The sequence below is a fragment of the Hyperolius riggenbachi genome, chromosome 10 (assembly GCF_040937935.1).
Source record: "Hyperolius riggenbachi isolate aHypRig1 chromosome 10, aHypRig1.pri, whole genome shotgun sequence".
NCBI lineage: Eukaryota > Metazoa > Chordata > Amphibia > Anura > Hyperoliidae > Hyperolius > Hyperolius riggenbachi.
In genome coordinates, this window is record NC_090655.1 from 276,404,350 (window position 1) to 276,427,444 (window position 23,095).

The window sequence follows — 23,095 nt, forward strand, 5'->3', positions numbered from 1 at the left end:
TGTGCATTTTCCATAGCTTGTCAGTTGTGCATTTTCCATAGCTTGTCAGTTGTGCATTTTCCATAGCTTGTCAGTTGTGCATTTTCCGTAGCTTGTCAGTTGTGCATTTTCCGTAGCTTGTCAGTTGCGCATTCTCTGTAGCTTGTCAGTTGCGCATTCTCTGTAGCTTGTCATTTGCGCATTCTCTGTAGCTTGTCAGTTGCGCATTCTCTGTAGCTTGTCATTTGCGCATTCTCTGTAGCTTGTCAGTTGCGCATTCTCTGTAGCTTGTCAGTTGCGCATTCTCTGTAGCTTGTCAGTTGCGCATTCTCTGTAGCTTGTCAGTTGCGCATTCTCTGTAGCTTGTCAGTTGCGCATTCTCTGTAGCTTGTCAGTTGCGCATTCTCTGTAGCTTGTCAGTTGCGCATTCTCTGTAGCTTGCCAGTTGCACATCCTCTGTAGCTTGCCAGTTGCACATCCTCTGTAGCTTGCCAGTTGCGCATTCTCTTTAGCTTGCCAGTTGTGCATACTTTGTAGCTTGTCAGTTGCACATCCTCTGTAGCTTTTCAGTTGTGCACCTTCCATAGCTGTCAGTGCATTTTCCATAGCTTGTCAGTTGCGCATTCTCTGTAGCTTGTCAGTTGCGCATTCTCTGTAGCTTGTCAGTTGCGCATTCTCTGTAGCTTGTCAGTTGCGCATTCTCTGTAGCTTTCCAGTTGCACATCCTCTGTAGCTTGCCAGTTGCACATCCTCTGTAGCTTGCCAGTTGCACATCCTCTGTAGCTTGCCAGTTGCACATCCTCTGTAGCTTGTCAGTTGCACATTCTCTGTAGCTTGCCAGTTGCATATCTTCAGGTGATCCCCGCTGGTGCCGGAAACTGGGGACTGTGCTGTGTGTGCATCTGCAGCAATTACCCCTAATAATCTGATCATTTATAATGTCACAATTTGGAGAATGTATGAAGTAAAATTAAACCGCCAACTTTAACAAGGGAGATATGGAGGCTGCCATATTTATTTCCTTTTAAGCAATACCAGTTGCCTGGCTATTCTGCTGATCCTTTGCCTCTAATACTTTTAGCCATAGACCCTGAACAAGCATGCAGCAGATCAGGTGTTTCTGACATTATTGTCACATCTGACAGGATTAGGTGCATGCTTGTTTCTGGTGTGATTCTGACACTACTGCAGCCACATAGTTCAGCAGGGCTGCCAGGCAATGGGTATTGTTTAAAAGGAAATAAATATGGCAGCCTCCATATTTTTCTCATTACACTTGTCCTTTAACTAATAATTGTCGCGCATCACCAAAAATCCCCTATAAAGCCACCATTTTTGAACTCTGTATTAGGAAAGGCCTAGCAGGCTAGCTTATTATTATCATTTAGCTGAGAGACTGACCACCTTCCACAGTGATCCTAACATCCAAGAGAGGTGATCTGCATTTATTCTTGGTGACTTTATTGGCTATAAGCAAGGGCAGGGCTCTCTCACCCTTTTATGTCTTGGAATGTATTATACATTTTATTGATTATGTAACAATTGTCACTGTAATTACCAGGTCTGTATTTTGTATTGATTCTGTGTTTTGTTACCAATTCTGTATTTTGTATATATTGGTGTTGTACGCCATTTGTCTGTATTATTATGTACCCCATGCTTGTTCCTTACTTTGCTTAATAAATCAGTAATAATAAACAAGACTGCACTTTGTTTAAAGTTGTTAGACAAACATAACATTAAACTGGAGGTGATATTTCACCATGATCAAGGAGCTCTATAAGAGGTGGGACACAAATACAATCAGGTGAGTTCCAGTCTGACCTGGTGGGAAAGGTTTCCATGTTCCAGGGATCCTCAGACTGGGCCTCTGCTGCTTAGAACTTTTTTTCTGCACCCCCTGATCGTCATGATGGAGATTACAATCATATGCATCATTACACAGGTGACTTTGTGTTTAAAACTACTCAAACAAATCCACATGGTTAGAAGGTTAGTGGCCGATACACAGTCTTACAGGGCAACTAGTGGACCTAAGCCCGTTTAAAAATGGGCTAGGTTTTTCACTGCACATGCACCCGCAAATTTCCGCTGCGTGCCCGCCCACCCCTTCGCCCATCATAGCTCGCTGCTCCCTCAATGTCTCTGCGTCCCTGCACATGCGCAGAGCGCACATGGGACACACACAGGGACATGGGACGCAGAGACAGTAGGGTTTTATTATAGAGGATGATAGTTCTGGGATAAGCTATAGCATATGAAGATTAGTTGTTTTCTCAAACTTCAGGCAGTAAATATGAAGAAGAGCTGGTTCATGTGCTTTTCATTTGCTGAGTGTGAGAAATGTTTTGTGAGTAAATCGCATCTTGTCAAACATAATAGATCTCACATCGGTGAAAAGTCCTATTCATGTGCTGAGTGTGGGAAATGTTTTTGGCATAAGTCACAGCTTATCAGACACTTGTGTTGAGTATGGAAAATGTATTGGCCACAAATGTTCTGATGCACATTGTTTTTGTTTTTTCTTTGTACCAAATATACACAGAATGAGGATTTTTTCATGCTATTCAGTGCATTGGTTTATAAAGTGTTAAAGTCCCTGAACTGAAGTGACATGATGAGATAAATATGGGTACATATAGTACTGAGCCTCGTTAGAACTTGCTTTGTGTTCACTTTTTTCTTTTCTAATGTAAGGGTTAATAAACCAGGTGCTTTATCTATACAAATGAGGCATGATCTGCAGTCATATGCAGCCATAGCTCTCCTGAAAAGTAAATAAAAGCCAAAACACTTTTATCTGGTTGAACAAACACTCCTGATAACACAAGAGTGCTGAAATTATCATTATTTGTTTTTGCTGGGAGCTGAATAAACCAGATTTTAAATTATACTGGTTTCTCTGCTGTGCGTAATTCAGAGTCAGGATACATCCCCTTAAAGTGAAAATAAGAATGTGAGACTCCAGGAAAGTTCTATATAACATTGTTATTTACCTGCTGTGAGCTGCAGATGTGGGGATATTAGAACCTCCCATTCATCCAGACTGAACTGAGGAAAGGAGATTTCCCTGTCTCTGTTTTACAGTCAACAGCCCAAGTTCACCAGGAACTGTCCACCGGCGAACAGTTTGGGCCATCTCTACCAGCGACAGGTACAAACTCCAAAGAGTGATTAGCGCTGTGGAAAAGATCATTGGATCACCCCTGCCACCTCTCAATCTCCACACGGCGAGAATGAGGTCTAGCGCCACCAAGCTCCTACCATCGGGTTGCCGTTATAGGACCATCTCCTCTAGAACAAACGTGCTTAGCAGCACCTTCAAGCATTCCTCCTGCTGAACTCTATCCCTCCCCTGCTGAGCCCGCCCTCCTGCTGAACTCTATCCCTTCCCTGCTGAGCTCGCCCTCCTGCTAAACTCTATCTCTCCCCGGCTGAGCCCGCCCTCCTGCTGAACTCTATCCCTCCCCTGCTGAGCCTGCCCTCCTGTGGTAATCCTACCCCTCAGACAGCAGAGACTCCCCTGCGTCAGCTCTGGTCCTCCAAACACCGCAGGGGTACAGCACCCTCCTAGCACCTGTGTAGTGCAATATCTCCTGCCCAGGTGTATTATTACCCTCATGCTGTAAATGTTTTCCACCTACACTACTTGACTATTGTTCTTGGTATTGTCTGCCAATGTCTGTTTATCTGTTGCCAATGCTAAAGCAGCGCAGCTTAATGACAGGAGCGAGAGGTAAAAATCTCCAGCGCACTCTATGCTGCGGTTTTGCTAACTTATGAGTGCTCCATTAGCTTAACGAGCGCTCCACTGAAGTAACAAAGGTGGAAATGGAGGAATTATACAAGTATGTCAGATATTTCAAAATTTTAAACAATTTGTAGACAGTGTTAATTATTTCAGAGAAGATTCAGAGTTTCACAAGTTTATGGCAGATGGGAAAAAGCTGGTTTTCAGTCTGTTTGTGTGTATGCAGATTGATGCAAATGTCTACCTGATGGAAGGAGCTCATACAAGGCGTTTCCGGGGTGAGTGATGTCCTTGATAAAGATTTTTGCCCTTCTCATACAGCGAGTCTTATACAGTTATCCAGAAATCTCAGCAACCAGAAGGAAAAATTCTGACCTTGCAGGATGCATAAATCTTGTTTTACATTTCTTTATGCAGTAATAAACCTCTGTTACATTAAGGGAAGTCTCTTTTGTTTTAATTTGTTTTAAATTACTGTATTTCAACATTATTACTGAGATTAGTATAATGTGTGGGGTATTTTGCATTTGGCAATCCCCGTCAGTGCCGGATAATGGGGGTTTTACTGCACAAGAGTTCCAGTTATTGGTAGTTCAGTGCCGATAATGACTTCTGCTGTTTTTACAGCTCGCTGCAGGGCTTCTCTGGCAGCCTTGGTGCAGCTGGTGTACCAGGCCGGCATGCAGTTGGTCAGACCGTTTTCTATAGTGCATCTGTAGTAATTAACCAGCAGCTTCTGTGGAAGGTTAGCGCTCCTTAGCTTTCTCATAAAGTAGAGGCACTGTTGTGCTTTGCCAGTTACAGCTAAAGCATTGTCAGCCTAGGAGAGGACTATTGCACTGGCCACAGGGCATCTGGCTGTCACTGCAGTACATTGAGGCTCGGGTCTCTTCTGCTTCAGACCTCAGTGGTAGCAGAGACTATAAAATTCAGGGGCAGCTATGTGGACACCTGAACCTGCTCACTGCTACACGGTACTAATCTGGAGTTTCCTGAAACCTGTAGCATATGTTGGCAGACTTTCAGCATCTACCCCATTGATACTCGAGTTACAGCCTACAACTTATACCTAAAAAAATGTGAAACATGATTGACTCAGGTAGAAGCTGAAGGTATGTAGTCAAAGGGAACCTAAACTAAGAAGGATATGGATTTTTCCTTTTAAAATAATACCAGTTGCCTGACTCTCCTGCTGATCCTGTGTCTCTAATACTTTTAGCCACGGCCCCTCAACAAGCATGCAGATCAGGTGCTCTGACTGAAGCAGACTGGATTAGCTGCATGCTTGTTTCAGGTGTGTGATTCAGCCACTACCGCAGCCATAGAGATCAGCAGGACTGACAAGCAACTGGTATTGTTTAAAAGGAAACATCCTCCAACCCTGGTTTTTTGGTTTATGTTTGTTTATTTTTTTTTCTTTTATTTCTTTGCTATGGTTCACTTCATTTCTTTTTTGTATTGCTGTTTTATCATAGTGTTGTAAGTCTTTATGCCTATATTCTTATTTGTGGAGTAGGGAACCTACTGGCATAACAGGGTGGACTGCACAGTTTGTGCTGATCTATAGTTGTGATGGACTGCATGTCCCCTGTATGTTTTGCTTTCTTAGCGAAGGACTTTCATCCAGTTCTCTCCCACAAGGGTGCCTCTATTTTCTATATGTTATACATTGTTTTATGATGTATGATATCTTTTTTGCTTTCAGTAAAAAGATGATTGATAAAAAAGGAGACATCCAAATCCCTCTCAGATAAGCTTTAAACTTTACCAGAGCTTGTTTCAGTAAAAAGATTTATACATACCTGGGGCTTCCTCCAGCCCCATACACTCTGATCGCTCCCACGCCACCGTCCTCAGTCTTCTGCAGCGCCGATACCGGGTCCCCGCACTTCCATCAGCTGGAGCCAGTCTGATGTAAGAGAAGTGCGCCCTCTACGTATCTCTCTAGCAGCTGTTGGAGAGATATGCAAAGAGCGCACTTTACCTGCGTAGACTGGAGCGTCTGTCGGAAGTCCGGGGACCCGGTACCGGCGCTACAGAAGACTGAGGACAGAGCGTATGGGGCTGGAGGAAGCCCCAGATATGTATAAATCTTTTTACTTAAACGATCTCTGAGTCCCTTTAAGCTGAGCAGTAATGGCTGCGTGTCCCCCGCTATGTGCAGCTGATTACAGTAATGCCCATTAGATAAAGGCTTACCACCATGCTGCCGCCCACCAGAACAGAATGTAAGACAGACAGCTCCTCTGTGTCCCTGCACCCCCAGTGTCCCCGGCATAAGCAGAGCGCTGTGTGTCCCCCGCTATGTGCCCTGTGTCCCGTATTGTGTGCAGCTGATTACAGTAATGCCCATTAGATAAAGGCTTACCACCATGCTGCAGCCCACCAGAACAGAATGTAAGGCAGACAGATCCTCTGTGTCCCTGCACCCCGAGTGTCCCCGGCATAAGCAGAGCGCTGTGTCTCCCCCGCTATGTGCACTGTGTCCTGTATTGTGTGCAGCTGATTACAGTAATGCCCATTAGATAAAGGCTTACCACCATGCTGCCGCCCACCAGAACAGAATGTAAGGCAGACAGATCCTCTGTGTCCCTGCACCCCGAGTGTCCCCGGCATAAGCAGAGCGCTGTGTGTCCCCCGCTATGTGCACTGTGTGTCCCACGCTATGTGCGCTGTGTGTCCCCCGCTATGTGCCCTGTGTCCTGTATTGTGTGCAGCTGATTACAGTAATGCCCATTAGATAAAGGATTACCACCATACTGCCGCCCACCAGTACAGAATGTAAGGCAGACAGATCCTCTGTGTCCCTGCACCCCGAGTGTCCCCGGCATAAGCAGAGCGCTGTGTGTCCCCCGCTATGTGCCCTGTGTCCCGTATTGTGTGCAGCTGATTACAGTAATGCCCATTAGATAAAGACTTACCACCATGCTGCCGCCCACCAGAACAGAATGTAAGGCAGACAGATCCTCTGTGTCCCTGCACCCCGAGTGTCCCCGGCATAAGCAGAGCGCTGTGTGTCCCCCGCTATGTGCCCTGTGTCCCGTATTGTGTGCAGCTGATTACAGTAATGCCCATTAGATAAAGGCTTACCACCATTCTGCCGCCCACCAGAACAGAATGTAAGGCAGACAGCTCCTCTGTGTCCCTGCACCCCGAGTGTCCCCGGCATAAGCAGAGCGCTGTGTCCCCCCCCCCCCCCCCCCGCTATGTGCCCTGTGTCCCGTATTGTGTGCAGCTGATTACGGTAATGCCCATTAGATAAAGGCTTACCACCATGCTGCCGCCCACCAGAACAGAATGTAAGGCAGACAGATCCTCTGTGTCCCTGCACCCCGAGTGTCCCCGGCATAAGCAGAGCGCTGTGTGTCCCCCGCTATGTGCTCTGTGTCCTGTATTGTGTGCAGCTGATTATGGTAATGCCCATTAGATAAAGGCTTACCACCATGCTGCCGCCCACCAGAACAGAATGTAAGGCAGACAGCTCCTCTGTGTCCCTGCACCCCGAGTGTCCCCGGCATAAGCAGAGCGCTGTGTGTCCCCCGCTATGTGCCCTGTGTCCTGTATTGTGTGCAGCTGATTACAGTAATGCCCATTAGATAAAGGCTTACCACCATGCTGCCGCCCACCAGAACAGAATGTAAGGCAGACAGATCCTCTGTGTCCCTGCACCCCGAGTGTCCCCGGCATAAGCAGAGCGCTGTGTGTCTCCCGCTATGTGCACTGTGTCCCGTATTGTGTGCAGCTGATTACAGTAATGCCCATTAGATAAAGGCTTACCACCATGCTGCTGCCCACCAGAACAGCATGTAAGGCAGACAGCTCCTCTGTGTCCCTGCACCCCGAGTGTCCCCGGCATAAGCAGAGCGCTGTGTGTCCCCCGCTATGTGCTCTGTGTCCCGTATTGTGTGCAGCTGATTACGGTAATGCCCATTAGATAAAGGCTTACCACCATGCTGCCGCCCACCAGAACAGAATGTAAGGCAGACAGCTCCTCTGTGTCCCTGCACCCCGAGTGTCCCCGGCATAAGCAGAGCGCTGTGTGTCCCCCGCTATGTGCCCTGTGTCCCGTATTGTGTGCAGCTGATTACGGTAATGCCCATTAGATAAAGGCTTACCACCATGCTGCCGCTCACCAGAACAGAATGTAAGGCAGACAGATCCTCTGTGTCCCGGCACCCCGAGTGTCCCTGGCATAAGCAGAGCGCTGTGTGTCCCCCGCTATGTGTACTGTGTCCCGTATTGTGTGCAGCTGATTACAGTAATCCCCATTAGATAAAGGCTTACCACCATGCTGCTGCCCACCAGAACAGAATGTAAGGCAGACAGATCCTCTGTGTCCCTGCACCCCGAGTGTCCCCGGCATAAGCAGAGCGCTGTGTGTCCCCCGCTATGTGCACTGTGTCCAGTATTGTGTGCAGCTGATTACAGTAATGCCCATTAGATAAAGGATTACCACCATGCTGCCCACCAGAACAGAATGTAAGGCAGACAGATCCTCTGTGTCCCTGCACCCCGAGTGTCCCCGGCATAAGCAGAGCGCTGTGTGTCCCCCGCTATGTGCCCTGTGTCCCGTATTGTGTGCAGCTGATTACAGTAATGCCCATTAGATAAAGGCTTACCACCATGCTGCCGCCCACCAGTACAGAATATAAGACAGACAGCTCCTCTGTGTCCCTGCACCCCGAGTGTCCCCGGCATAAGCAGAGCGCTGTGTGTCCCCTGCTATGTGCACTGTGTCCCGTATGGTGTGCAGCTGATTACAGTAATGCCCATTAGATAAAGGCTTACCACCATGCTGCCGCCCACCAGAACAGAATGTATGGCAGACAGATCCTCTGTGTCCCTGCACCCCGAGTGTCCCCGGCATAAGCAGAGCGCTGTGTGTCCCCCGCTATGTGCACTGTGTCCCGTATTGTGTGCAGCTGATTACAGTAATGCCCATTAGATAAAGGCTTACCACCATGCTGCCGCCCACCAGAACAGCATGTAAGGCAGACAGCTCCTCTGTGTCCCTGCACCCCGAGTGTCCCCGGCATAAGCAGAGCGCTGTGTGTCCCCCGCTATGTGCCCTGTGTCCTGTATTGTGTGCAGCTGATTACAGTAATGCCCATTAGATAAAGGCTTACCACCATGCTGCCGCCCACCAGAACAGAATGTAAGGCAGACAGCTCCTCTGTGTCCCTGCACCCCGAGTGTCCCCGGCATAAGCAGAGCGCTGTGTGTCCCCCGCTATGTACACTGTGTCCTGTATTGTGTGCAGCTGATTACAGTAATGCCCATTAGATAAAGGCTTACCACCATGCTGCCACCCACCAGAACAGAATGTAAGGCAGACAGCTCCTCTGTGTCCCTGCACCCCGAGTGTCCCCGGCATAAGCAGAGCGCTGTGTGTCCCCCGCTATGTGCACTGTGTCCTGTATTGTGTGCAGCTGATTACAGTAATGCCCATTAGATAAAGGCTTACCACCATGCCGCCCACCAGAACAGAATGTAAGGCAGACAGATCCTCTGTGTCCCTGCACCCCGAGTGTCCCCGGCATAAGCAGAGCGCTGTGTGTCCCCCGCTATGTGCACTGTGTCCCGTATTGTGTGCAGCTGATTACGGTAATGCCCATTAGATAAAGGCTTACCACCATGCTGCCACCCACCAGAACAGAATGTAAGGCAGACAGATCCTCTGTGTCCCTGCACCCCGAGTGTCCCCGGCATAAGCAGAGCGCTGTGTGCTTCTCTTGCTTACAGGACCTCGCTGCGAGCGGTCTTCCTTAGCTTCTCCAGTAACTCTGCCTCTTCCTCCCAGTCTGCTGCAAGAAACTGACACTTCCTGTAACCATGGAGACACATCCATATGGCAGCTCTATATCTCCAGCAACTGTCTGTGGACTAATAATAATAATGATTTGTTATTTTTCTTGTCATTTTATATGTGATGTATCTGTAGATGAGGCTGATGTGTAGCAACTGAAAATAATAATAATGATGATGATGATAATAGATTGTTTAGCTTGATGGGCAATCTAACTGTGGATGTTCCAAGCCTTTCCCCATAGAGCCACATTAATTATTTCAGCCCGCGGGTATTTTTCACCGTATGCATCAGAGCAATTTTCACCTCCCATTCATTCGCCAATAACTTTATCACTAATTATCGTAATGAATTGATCTATTTCTTGTTTTTCCTACCACCAATTAGGCTTTCTTTGGGTGGTACATTTTGCTAAGAATAATTTTTTTCTAAATGCATTTTCACAGGAATATTAAGAAGAAATGGAAAAAAAATCATTATTTTTTCGTTTCCAGCCATTATACCCTTAAAATAATACATGCTACCATAATTAAAATCTATGTATTTTATTTGTCTATTTGTCCCTATCACAATGTATGGCGCCAATATATTATTTGGAAATAAAGGTGCTTTTTTCAGTTTTGCATCCATCACTGTTTACAAGCTTATAATTTAAAAAATGTTTGTAATATACCCTCTTCCCATGCATATTAAAAAAGTTCAGACCCTTAGGTAACTATTTGTTTTTTTTTTTTATTGTAATTTTTTTTTCATAAAAATAATGTATGTGGGTAGTTTTTGGTGTGGGAGGAAAACAGTTAATTTTAAATGTAATAATGTGGGTTTATTTTATTAAAAAATGTATGTTGATGTAGATGTAGTTTTACTATTTGGCCACAAGATGGCCACAGTGATTTTTTTTAAGCCCTGGAAGCGAAGTGCTTGCTTCCAGGAAGCATATAGAGGATGAGAAACTTTTTTTTGACAGAAAGACGGCTGCTTCTGATGAGAAACCCTCGGTCTTTGAACCGGGGACTTAGATCAATGAATGGGAACTATGTTCCCATTCATTGATCTCCGGGCTAACGGGGGAGGCATGGGTGCACGCAGGCGCAATCACACGTGGGAACGTGCATCAGCCGCCTGGACCTGACACACGTCCAAGCGGGTTAAATGCGGGTTGAATGGTTAAAGGATACCTGAAGTGCCTATCACTAAATATCAGGTATGTAAGTGACTGACTCAATCCTGACTCAGACAGGAAGTGACTGCAGTGTGACCCTCAGGCAGGGGTCACACTTTGTCTTTCAGTTTTCTACACTTTGCAGAAAACTGAAAGACAAGTGTGACCCCTGCCTTACAGCAGCTAATGTAATTTATAGAGAAAACTGACAAATTGCGCAAGATGTCAGTTTTTTTTTCTGCGTGCGAAATCTGCATTAAAGTGTGACCTTGCTTATTGATTAACATGAGTTCTCAGTTGAAGTCAGTTTTTCTGTGCAGAAAACGCGTACGAAAGCCGATAAGTGTGACCCCTGCCTGACTGATAAGAAATTCCAACTATAAAACACTTTCCTAGCAGAAAATGGCTTCTGAGAGCAGGAAAGAGATAAAAAGGGGAATTTCTTATCAGTGAGGGTCACACTGAAGTCACTTCCTGTTTGAGTCAGGACTGAGTCAGTCACTTACATACCTGATATTTAACTCTTTCAGGCAGAGAAAGATAAAAAGGAACACAGCATAGTTATTTGTGTGCTAGGCACTGTACATACACATGTCCAGTGTTCTCCCCAGAAATTTTTTCCAGCCGGGTGGCATGAAAAAGTAGCTGGGTGGGGTGCGACGGGGGAATTCAGGGCCGGTGCAACTCTGCTTACCGCACAGGATGAGGAGAAACAACGACACCCGGTGCTTACCAAAATTGGCTGGCTGAAGCACTCCTCTAAAAGAGCCTGATGATAACACTGAATATTGGTGTTCTAGTTGCATTTCATACTAGGGGTGATTATTGCATTTAACCATCTTAGCGGTATGGACGAGCTCAGCTCGTCCATCACCGCCGATGGCTGCCGCTCAGGCCCTGCTGGGCCGATTTTGTTCAAATAAAGAGCAGCACACGCAGCCGGCACTTTGCCAGCCGCGTGTGCTGCCCGATCGCCGCCGCTCTGCGGCGATTCGCCGCGAGCAGCGGCGAAAGAGGGTCCCCCCAGCCGCCTGAGCCCAGCGTAGCCGGAACAAAAAGTTCCGGCCAGCGCTAAGGGCTGGATCGGAGGCGGCTGAGACGTCACTCCGCTCGTCGCTATGGCGACGATCTAAACAAAACAAGGAAGGCCGCTCATTGCGGCCTTCCTTGTTTATTCTGGGCGCCGGAGGCGATCGGAAGAACGCCTCCGGAGCGCCCTCTAGTGGGCTTTCATGCAGCCAACTTTCAGTTGGCTGCATGAAATAGTTTTTTTTTAATTTAAAAAAAACCCTCCCGCAGCCGCCCTGGCGATCTTAATAGAACGCCAGGGTGGTTAATAGGTCGGTTAATTTCACGTATCATACAACGGTGTTTGTTGCACTCCATAAGGGGGAGGGGGGTGATTTTTGCTTTTCACATGGATGTTATTTGCTGCTGGGGTCAAGGGGTATTGCAGATAGTGTACAGGGTCAGTCAGTATCATACTAAATTATCTGCAATACCGCTGGAAAATAACATCCATATGAAAGAACATGCGAACTCTGCAAGCATCACTCCCCACACACTGCCCTTTCAAGCCACCTGCACACACCTTCAACACAGGATCTGTGTTCCATATTTAGGTTTTTGATCAGTGGGCTACTTTTAACAGACTTTGCCCAACTACCAGAGCCAAATTTGTACTTTTTACTGCTCTATGCCAACTTTTTACAATTGTAAATCAAGTAAGGTATATAAGCACTTCTGACACAGACAGCATTCAGCACCATCCTCCATCTCCAGCAAGTCAGCTTATCTAAATTGCAGCTGACTGCAGTCATTGTTTGTTTGTTTTCCCAGGTCCCCTAGCAGTGGCGTAGCTAAGGAGCAGTGGGCCCCGATGCAAGTTTTACAATGGGGCCCCCCCAAGCACTCTATACGTAACAATTGATACGGCGTACCAAAACCTGCCAAAGGCAACTACAGTGTCAGAGGTGCAAGAAAAGGATGGGAAACAGTTTGTTAAGGATTACCACTATTCAAAGTATCTATAGAAGTAATTATTATGAGCACAGGACCAATAGAGAGCTAATACTGTAGATGAGGGAGGGCCCTTTGGGGCCCCTCTGGCCCAAGGGCCCCGATGCGGTCGCTACCTCTGCAACCCCTATTGCTACGCCCCTGTCCCCTAGCTTGAAAGCTCTGCAGACTAAAATTTATCAGATAAAAAGTGCTCCTGCTCATTAGTGGACACATAGATCTCATACCAGTAAAAGGATGATCAGAGTTCCTGTGCAGTTCTCCCAGCATCAGAGCGGCATCAGAGCAGCTTGTGTTGAAGAGAAGCTGGAGAGGGGGGCGGGGCAGCAGAGCTCAATGCCGTGCACTGCCTGATGTTATCTGTGCTCTGAGTTGGCCTCGGAGCTATGTGGATTCGGAAAGGATGGGACTGGCTGCTGACATTCATGCAGCCAGCCCAGGACAGAGGGAACACATTGGTTTCGCTGGGTGTGAGAGAGAATCTGCCTGCAGCTTCAAGCTGTCTCCACACAGAGAGCCTCCCTCTCCCCACACAACAGTAGCCTGCCTGCACTACGCTATCACACTAGATGTGTATCAGACAGCCGCCTCCACTAGCTGAGCTGCCTACACATGTGAATGCATTGCAGACACAGGCAGCCAGCAAAGTGGGGCGGACTAGCAGAGTAGAAACACAGTACTAGGGAGAAGCTGAGGCTGTCAGGCTGACACTCTCCACGAGGGAGGGACTAGGAACTCGGCTCACTCCCGCAGTATGCAGAGCATGGTCCCGCCCCTTACAACCCGCTCAGCCAACCACAGTACCCGGAGGAGGTTACACAGGCAGAGAAGCCTCCTGCACTGTGTAGCAGCGGCTTTCGCTATTGTTTGAGACGGCCGCTGATGGAACGCAGTTAAGCGCTCATGGCTGCAGTTTTACAGCACCATTTTTTTCTAGTACGTGAGGCAGGAGAGCAGGTGGGCGGGAATTCAAAACAGCCGGGCGGCCCACCCACTTAATTAGCCCTGGGGAGAACACTGATGTCTATCTCATCGTGTCACATTCCACTTCGGGTATTCTTTAATCCATGCCTTGCACTGATGAGGATCAGCCAGTCTGAAATGCATGTTGGATTATTGTGGCTCTGTAAAATAAGCTGACTCATCATTGCATTCCAACGGTTCTGGGGTGTGTTTAGCTTTCAGGGTTGACAGAGGTGATTTGCATATGCAGCAGTGATGCATTGTGGGAGACATCATATGATCACTCCACTCTGAATAATATCAAATACCTTCTGTTTGAAAAAGGCACATTTCTGTATTGCTTAACCACTTGAGGACCGCCTACAGCCGAGTCCTCTTGTGGCTTCTGGCCAGGGACGGATCAAGACCAAGTTGCGCCTGGGGCAAGGTCAGCTTTTGGCGCCTAAAGGTCAGGTTTTGGCGCCTAAACTGCCATTCATTTTGCCGCCTTTTTAAGAATTCAACAAACTGCGCCTGGGGCAAGATACCCGCTTGCCCCCCCCCCCCCCCCCCCCTAGATCCATCCCTGCTGCTGGCCGGTGATCGCGTGCTGTTAGGCGCGCGCATCCTCCGGCAATAGGCTCCGCTCACTCACGTCGTCAACCCGCCGGCCAATCGGAAGCGCCAGCGGGTTGTTAACCTGACGATCGCTGCATAGGAAGCGTATAATATGCTTTGTAATGTATACAAACCGTATTATACAGGCTGCCTCCTGCCCTGGTGGTCCCAGTGTCCGAGGGACCAACAGGGCAGGCTGCAGCCACCCTAGTCTGCACCAAACACACTGATCCTGCCCCCCTTCCCTCTGATCGCCCACAGCACCCCTCAGACGCCCCCTGCCCACCCCTCAGACCCCTGTTTACACCCAATCACTCCCCTAATCACCCATCAATTACTCCCTGTCACTATCTGTCAACGCTATTTTTTTTCTATGCCCTAAACTGCCCCCTGGGGACTCCTGATCACCCCCCACTCCTCAGATTCTCCCCAGACCCCCCCCCCCCCCTGTGTACTGTATGCATCTATCCCCCCTGTATTAACCCACTGATCACCTGTCAATCACCTGTCAATCACCCATCAATCACCCCCTGTCACTGCCACCCATCAATCAGCCCCTAACCTGCCCCTTGCGGGCAATCTGATCACCCACCCACACCATCAGATCGCCCGCAGACCCCGACCTCAGATCACCTCCCAAGTGCATTATTTACATCTGTTCTCCTCTAAACACCCACTAATTACCCATCAATTACCCATCAATCACACCCTATCACCACCTGTCACTGTTACCCATCAGATCAGACCCTAATCTGCCCCTTGCGTGCACTCAATCACCCGCCCACACGCTCAGATTGCACTCAGACCCCCCCCCCCTCTTATCAATTCGCCAGTGCATTATTTACATCTGTTCTTCCCTGTAATAACCCACTAATCACCTGTCAATCACCTATCAATCACCCCCTGTCACTGCCACCCATCAATCAGACCCTAACCTGCCCCTTGCGGGCAATCTGATCACCCACCCACACCATCAGATCGCCTGCAGACCAGCCATCAGATCATCTCCCAAGTGCATTGTTTACATCTGTTCTCTCCTCTAAACACCCACTAATTACCCATCAATCACCCCCTGTCACCACCTGTCAATGCTACCCATCAGATAAGACCCCTATCTGCCCCTAGGGCACCCAATCACCCGCCCACACCCTCAGAACGCCCTCAGACCCCAGCCCTGATCACCTCGCCAGTGCATTGCTTGCATCTATTCCCCCCTCTCTAATCACACCTTGAGACACCCATCAATCACCTCCTGTCACCCCTAGCACACCTACCCATCAGATCAGGCCCTAATTTGCCCCGTGTGGGCTCCTGATCACTCGGCCAAACCCTCAGATCCCCCTCAGACCCCCTTCCGATCACCTCCCCAGTGCATTGATTGCATCTATTTTCCCCTCTAACCACCCCCTGAGACACCCATCAATCACCTCCTGTCACCCCCCTAGCACTCCTATCCATCAGATCAGGCCCAATACAACCTGTCATCTAAAAGGCCACCCTGCTTATGACCGGTTTCACAAAATTCGCCCCCTCATAGACCACCTGTCATCAAAATTTGCAGATGCTTATACCCCTGAACAGTCATTTTGAGACATTTGGTTTCCAGACTACTCACGGTTTTGGGCCCGTAAAATGCCAGGGCAGTATAGGAACACCACAAGTGACCCCATTTTAGAAAAAAGACACCCCAAGGTATTCTGTTAGGTGTATGACAAGTTCATAGAAGATTTTTTTTTTTTTTTTAAAAGTTAGCGGAAATTGATTTTTTTTGTTTTTTTTCACAAAGTGTCATTTTTCACTAACTTGTGACAAAAAATAAAATCTTCTATGAACTTACCATACACCTAACGGAATACCTTGGGGTGTCTTCTTTATAAAATGGGGTCACTTGTGGGGTTCCTATACTGCCCTGGCATTATAGGGGCCCTAAACCGTGAGGAGTAGTCTAGAAAAGAAATGCCTCAAAATGACCTGTGAATAGAACGTTGGGCCCCTAGTGCACCTAGGCTGCAAAAAAGTGTCACACATGTGGTATTGCCGTACTCAGGAGAAGTAGTATAATGTGTTTTGGGGTGTATTTTTACACATACCCATGCTGGGTGGGAGAAATCTCTCTGTAAATGGACAATTGTGTGTAAAAAAAAATCAAAAATTTGTCATTTACAGAGATATTTCTCCCACCCAGCATGGGTATACGTAAAAATACACCACAAAACACATTATACTACTTCTTCTGAGCACGGCAGTACCACATGTGTGGCACTTTTTTACACCCTAAGTGAGCTAAGGGGCCCAAAGTCCAATGAGTACCTTTAGGATTTCACAGGTCATTTTGAGACATTTGGATTCAAGACTACTACTCACGGTTTAGGGCCCCTAAAATTCCAGGGCAGTATAGGAACCCCACAAGTGACCCCATTTTAGAAAGAAGACACCCCAAGGTATTCTGTTAGGTGTATGACGAGTTCATAGAAGATTTTATTTTTTGTCACAAGTTAGCGGAAATTGATTTGTATTGGTTTTTTTTCTTTCACAAAGTGTCAATTTCCGCTAACCTGTGACAAAAAAAAAATCTTCTATGAACTCACCATACTCCTAACAGAATACCTTGGGGTGTCTTCTTTCTAAAATGGGGTCACTTGTAGGGTTCCTATAGTGCCCTGGCATTTTAGGGGCCCTAAACCATGAGGAGAAGTCTAGAATCCAAATGCCTCAAAATGACCTGTGAATAGGACGTTAGGCCCCTTAGCGCACTTAGGTTGCAAAAAAGTGTCACACATGTGGTATCGCCGTACTCAGAAGAAGTAGTATAATGTGTTTTGGGGTGTATTTTTACATATACCCATGCTGGGTGGGAGAAATCTCTCTGTAAATGGACAATTGTGTGTAAAAAAAAATCAAAAAATTGTCATTTACAGAGATATTTCTCCCACCCAGCATGGGTATGTGTAAAAATACACCCCAAAACACATTAAACTACTTCTCCTGAGTACGGCGGTACCACATGTGTGGCACTTTTTTGCACCCTAAGTGCGCTAAGGGGCCCAAAGTCCAATGAGTACCTTTAGGATTTCACAGGTCATTTTGCGACATTTGGTTTCAAGACTACTCCTCACGGTTTAGGGCTCCTAAAATGCCAGTGCAGTATAGGAACCCCACAAATGACCCCATTTTAGAAAGAAGACACCCAAAGGTATTCCGTTAGGAGTATGGGGAGTTCATAGAAGATTTTATTTTTTTGTCACAAGTTAGCGGAAAATGACACTAAAAAAACAAAATCAATTTCCACGAGGGGCCCTAACCGTGAGGAGTAGTCTTGAAACCAAATGTCACAAAATGACCTGTGAAATCCTAAAGGTACTCATTGGACTTTGGGCCCCTTAGCGCAGTTAGGGTGCAAAAAAGTCCCACACATGTGGTATCGCCGTACTCAGGATAGTATAAATACCCCCCAAATGACCCCATTTTGGAAAGAAGACATCCCAAAGTATTCAGTGAGAGGCATGGTGAGTTCATAGAAGATTTTATTTTTTGTCACAAGTTAGCGGAAAATGACATTTTGTGAAAAAAAAAAAGTTTCCATTTCTTCTAACTTGCGACAAACAAAAATGAAATCTGCCACAGACTCACTATGCTCCTCTCTGAATACCTTGAAGTGTCTACTTTCCAAAATGGGGTCATTTGTGGGGTGTGTTTACTGTCCTGGCATTTTGGGGGGTGCCTAATTGTAAGCACCCCTGTAAAGCCTAAAGGTGCTCATTGGACTTTGGGCCCCTTAGCGCAGTTAGGCTGCAAAAAAGTGCCACACGTGGTATTGCCGTACTCAGGAGAAGTAGTATAATGTGTTTTGGGGTGTATTTTTACACATACCCATGCTGAGTGGGAGAAATATCTCTGTAAATGGATAATTGTGTGTAAAGAAAAAAAATCAAAAAATTATCATTTACAGAGAACCTACCCATTTACAGAGATATTTCTCCCACCCAGCATGGGTATGTGTAAAAATACACCCCAAAACACATTATACTACTTCTCCTGAGTACGGCAATACCACGTGTGGCACTTTTTTGCAGCCTAACTGCGCTAAGGGGCCCAAAGTCCAATGAGCACCTTTAGGCTTTACAGGGGTGCTTACAATTAGGCACCCCCCAAAATGCCAGGACAGTAAACACACCCCACAAATGACCCCATTTTGGAAAGTAGACACTTCAAGGTATTCAGAGAGGAGCATAGTGAGTCTGTGGCAGATTTCATTTTTGTTTGTCGCAAGTTAGAAGAAATGGAAACTTTTTTTTTTTCACAAAATGTCATTTTCCGCTAACTTGTGACAAAAAATAAAATCTTCTATGAACTCACCATGCCTCTCACTGAATACTTTGGGATGTCTTCTTTCCAAAATGGGGTCATTTGGGGGGTATTTATACTATCCTGGAATTTTAGTACCTCATGAAACATGACAGGTGGTCAGAAAAGTCAGAGATGCTTCAAAATGGGAAAATTCACTTTTGGCACCATAGTTTGTAAACGCTATAACTTTTACCCAAACCAATAAATATACACTGAATGGATTTTATTTAAAATCAAAGACATGTAGCAGAATAAATTTGGACAAAAATGTATACTGAAATTTTACTTTATTTGAAAAATGTCTGCACAGAATGTAAAAAAAAACAACTTTTTTTGACAAAATGCATGTCTTTTGTGATGAATATAATAAAAACAAAAACTTGCAGCAGCAGCAATCAAATAGCACCAAAAGAAAGCTGTATTAGTGACAAGAAAAGGAGGTAAAATTCATTTAGGTGGTAGGTTGTATGACCGAGCAATAAACCGTGAAAGCTGCAGTAGTCTGAATGGAGAAAAAGGCTCTGGTCCTTAAGGGGCGAAAAGACTGTGGTCCTCAAGTGGTTAACATTGAGTCTATTTTGGTCCTTTTTAGGCCCCTTACACACTCCTAGGGCTTAGGGTTCACCATGAGCTTTATAGGCATTCTGTAACACTTAGTGAAGGAGATCCCACAAACAGTGGCTGCAGTTTGTCTAATCACCACAAGGTGGCGATCACACACACAGGAAATTATGTAAGACAGGAAAAAGAGAAGTTGCAGGAAGTGGAGAGGAGACGTTGTTGGAAGAGGTAACTGTGTGGTTCTTGTTATATACTAGCACATATATGGCTGCTGGGCATTGTACAGGATGTATTGCAGTGGGGAGATCAGTGCAGACATGGGCAAGTATGAGGATAGTAATAGTATGAATGAGCATAGAGATGGTATGCAGCAATAACTGTATATAGGAGAGATGGGGAAGAGAGCATTAGTGTTAGATGGAATGTGAGCAGTCACACAGGGCTTTTCTCCTGTCTGACTCACAGTGCTTGGGAGCTGCAGCCACAGAAGGCACAGTCAGTAGCACCCCGGGGCACTAAGATATGTGAATCCCGCTCTGAACACTGCTCTCCTACATCACAGGGGGTGTATATCCAGGAACCTGTATAGCACCGCACTGACCAGAATAATATATCCAAAACATCTTTATTACCAAATTAAAAGGAATTAAAAAAAATCACAGGTCCTCCTCATCCAAAGTGTTATATATGCAATGTAAACAAATTACACCTAATAATATGGCAGCCTCCATATCCCCCTCACTACAGTTGTCCTTTGTACACCCCACAGTGCCTCTTCTGCAGCGGGAGTTGCCCACGTGGTGCAATAAGGCTTTGTGGTTGGTGTTCCTGCAGTCCCCTCATCTCTTCTATTACACGTGAGCACTTTACTTGTCATTCTGTATTGCTGCTATTGCACGGTGCACGTTACATTATAGACATTTATCTCTACCATTTTTGGTATTTAGCCCTTCTGGGGCGGCTTGTGACACTTGTTCACCTGATTTGCTGATTTTGTTGCTGGAATTTCTCCCTTGCATCTTTTGATTTGTCATTTTTTTTTAGCAATATTGATTTATTTTGTATTGACATTTATCATGTGTGATTTGTTTACATTGCATATATAACACTTTGGATGAGGAAGACCTGTGATTTTGGATTTTGATTATTGGTTTAGGACACCACTAGTGATGGGCGAACATCCAGATGTTCGGGTTCGGGGGGGTTCGGCCGAACATGCCCCCGATATTCGGCATGTTCGGGCCGAACCCCGAACCCAACCCGAACATGTCCCTTTAGGGTCCCAGCATAAAGGGAGAGCATGCCCCGAGCGCGGGGGGGGGGGGGGGTCGGAAATGCCCCTCACCCCTCCCCGCTAAGCTCTCCCTTCTGCTGGTCCCTATAAAATTAAATAGAAGTCCCCCAAAGTACCTGTAGCAGGCTGGCAGGAAGAGGACAGCAAGCGGGCAGCCGGAGAGCATAGGCGCTAGTACCATCTGGTACTTCTGCCCTCTCTCTGACGCACTTCCTGTTTACATTTGTACGAGGGTACGCGTCATCTACATGATGACACGTACCCTCGTACGCGTCATCGCGGTACTTCTGTTCTCTCTTGACGCGACTTACAAATGTAAACAGGAAGTGCGTCAGAGAGAGGGCGGAAGTACCAGATGGTACTAGCGCCTGTGATCGTCCAGCAGAAGGCCTGATCGGGTTCGGGCAGCGTGGCCGAGCACCCTCCCGAACACCATGAGGTGTTCGGGGGGTGCCGAACCGAACCCAAACAGGCCAAAATCCAGGCGAACCCGAACAGTGGCGAACACTGTTCGCCCATCACTACACACCACTCATTTCACCTTTTGTGATTGTTTTTCTTCCTTGCTTTTAATTGGGTTGGACTGTAATTTGATAATAAAGATTTTTTGGATTTATTGTTCCGGTCCGTGTGGTGCTGCTATACAGGGTACTTTCTCTTGTTTTGTGCTATTTGTGTTACCCCAGCACACTCTCTATCCTATTTATGTAAATGAATGATGTAACCTATATGGTGCTGGTCCGATCCTTCTGTTTCCTGTATCCAGTACACTATCCAGCCGCTGCTCCTAGTGCAGATTTCATTTATAGTGGACCTGAACTCTTACACAGGACAGGAGGAAAACGTAGAGAAATGCATCCTGTATGTATTAAGAGAGTTTAGCCTGTCTACTAACTCCCCCTCATCTGTGACTAATCACAAGTTGTAATTTGATCTCTCAGCTGTGTCAGCTCAGGAATCTTCTCTGCACGGCAGGGCAGCTAATTTGTAAACACAGGATGTTATCAATATGTCTGCTTCCATGAAAGCAGGAAGTTGGCACAATGCAGATTTATTGCAGGATTTGTATCAGGTGTAACAAATAAATGTTTTTCTTTAAAGGACCACTTGTAGTGAGAAAAATATGGGGGCTGCCATATTTATTTCCTGTTAAGCAATACCAGTTGCCCGGCAGCCCTGCTGATCTATTTGGCTGCAGATTCTGACTATAATGTGAGAAACACCTGATCTGCTGCTGCTTGTTCAATGTCTGGGGCTAAAAGTATTAGAGGCAGAGGATCAGCAGGATGCCAGCAGGGCCGGATTTAGAGGAAGGCCCCCAAAGCCCAGGACTTGGGCGAATTTTAACCATGGGGCGGATGACAGGTGCAGACCCGTCACCAGTCATTGCCTTGTTGCAGAAGATCGATAGCCGGCCGTAGCCGCCCCGCTGTGCTCAGCACTGACCCTGTGTCTGTGTGCACTGTGCAGCTGCCGGGAGCTGCTTCCGGCTACAACAAGTGACGTGGTGGAGGCAGCGAGCAAATGTGCATGCACTGCGCCACTATGATCTCCCTATTGCCAGGCATATCATCCCCTCTGTCAGCGCTGCCTCTACAGTCAGACAGCGGGCAGAGCCGCGGCTGCAGAACCCACTGTATATAAAAGTCAGTGACGTCAGAGGCAGCCCGGCCAGGACAGTGCTGATGGGGAGGTCTTGTGGTGCTGCTGGGTCTGATATGAATCAGAACCCCAGGCACAGATCGAGATCCCCCTGATGCAATGTATTCCAGAAGCTCTGCTCCTGTCTGTGTGTGGTGGTGAAGAATGAAGGGGAGAAAAAGTGCTGATTTCTAAGCTGCAGACAGCTAATGCATGTTATCAGTAAGTACGTGGAAACTACTTACTATTCTGTTTAATTATTCTCAATGACGTTCTTTTTCAATGTTCACTGCCCATCCCCCCTCCACCTAACAAAAGAAATGTCTCTTTGTAAATTTTAAAAGGTAGCCAGGCCTGGAAGCATCGTACTAGTCCTCATACTCAGATTTGCCTTTGTCTGCTGTGGCCCCATAATGCTGTATCCACTCCATGCCCTGTTATATCATGCTCCTACTCAGCTGTGCACAGCTGCCATGGCCAAGAGCATCCAAACTGCACATGCTTTTAACACTCCTGGATGCAGCTGCTGTACACACCCTTTTAGCTGCATGGAGCCCATGCATCGCGTGTGTGAGCGCTGTCAGGGCTCGTTCAAACTAGGGGCCTTTTCCGCCTTTTTTTTAAGCGCAACACTTCTGCAATGATTCCCTATGAGAGAGTTCAAAACGCTCACAAAATCGCTTTGTGCAGCAATTGCGTTTTTAAGAATAAATACATAGGGCTTGATTCACAAAAGCGTGATTACTCAGTTATCACACCTAAAAACTCAGTTATCACGCCTAAAAGCTTTGCACGTGCAAACCAGGGTGCTAAGTAGTTTGCACCCTAGTTTGCACCATAGTTTACATGTGCAAACTAGAGTGCAAACTACTTAGCACCCTGGTTTGCACGTGCAAAGCTTTTAGGCGTGATAACTCAGTTATCACCCTTTTGTGAATCAAGCCCATAGTATTTATTCTTTTCTGGGTCAAAGAG

At 46.8% G+C, this 23,095-nt stretch overlaps 1 protein-coding gene across 2 annotated transcripts in view; it reads left to right on the forward strand.

Annotated features, from left to right (window-relative positions):
* LOC137535477 (zinc finger protein 271-like) overlaps positions 1–23,095 on the forward strand; it is a 408,695-nt gene that overhangs the window by 276,107 nt on the left and 109,493 nt on the right. Inside the window, exon 1 of one of the 2 annotated variants that reach the window (XM_068257309.1) lies at positions 19,377–19,413. The exons of the other annotated variant lie outside the window; for it this stretch is intronic. The gene's annotated coding sequence lies outside the window, so the exon portion shown is untranslated. Of the gene's footprint in view, positions 1–19,376; positions 19,414–23,095 lie in introns of those variants that run through there. 2 annotated transcript variants of the gene reach the window in all.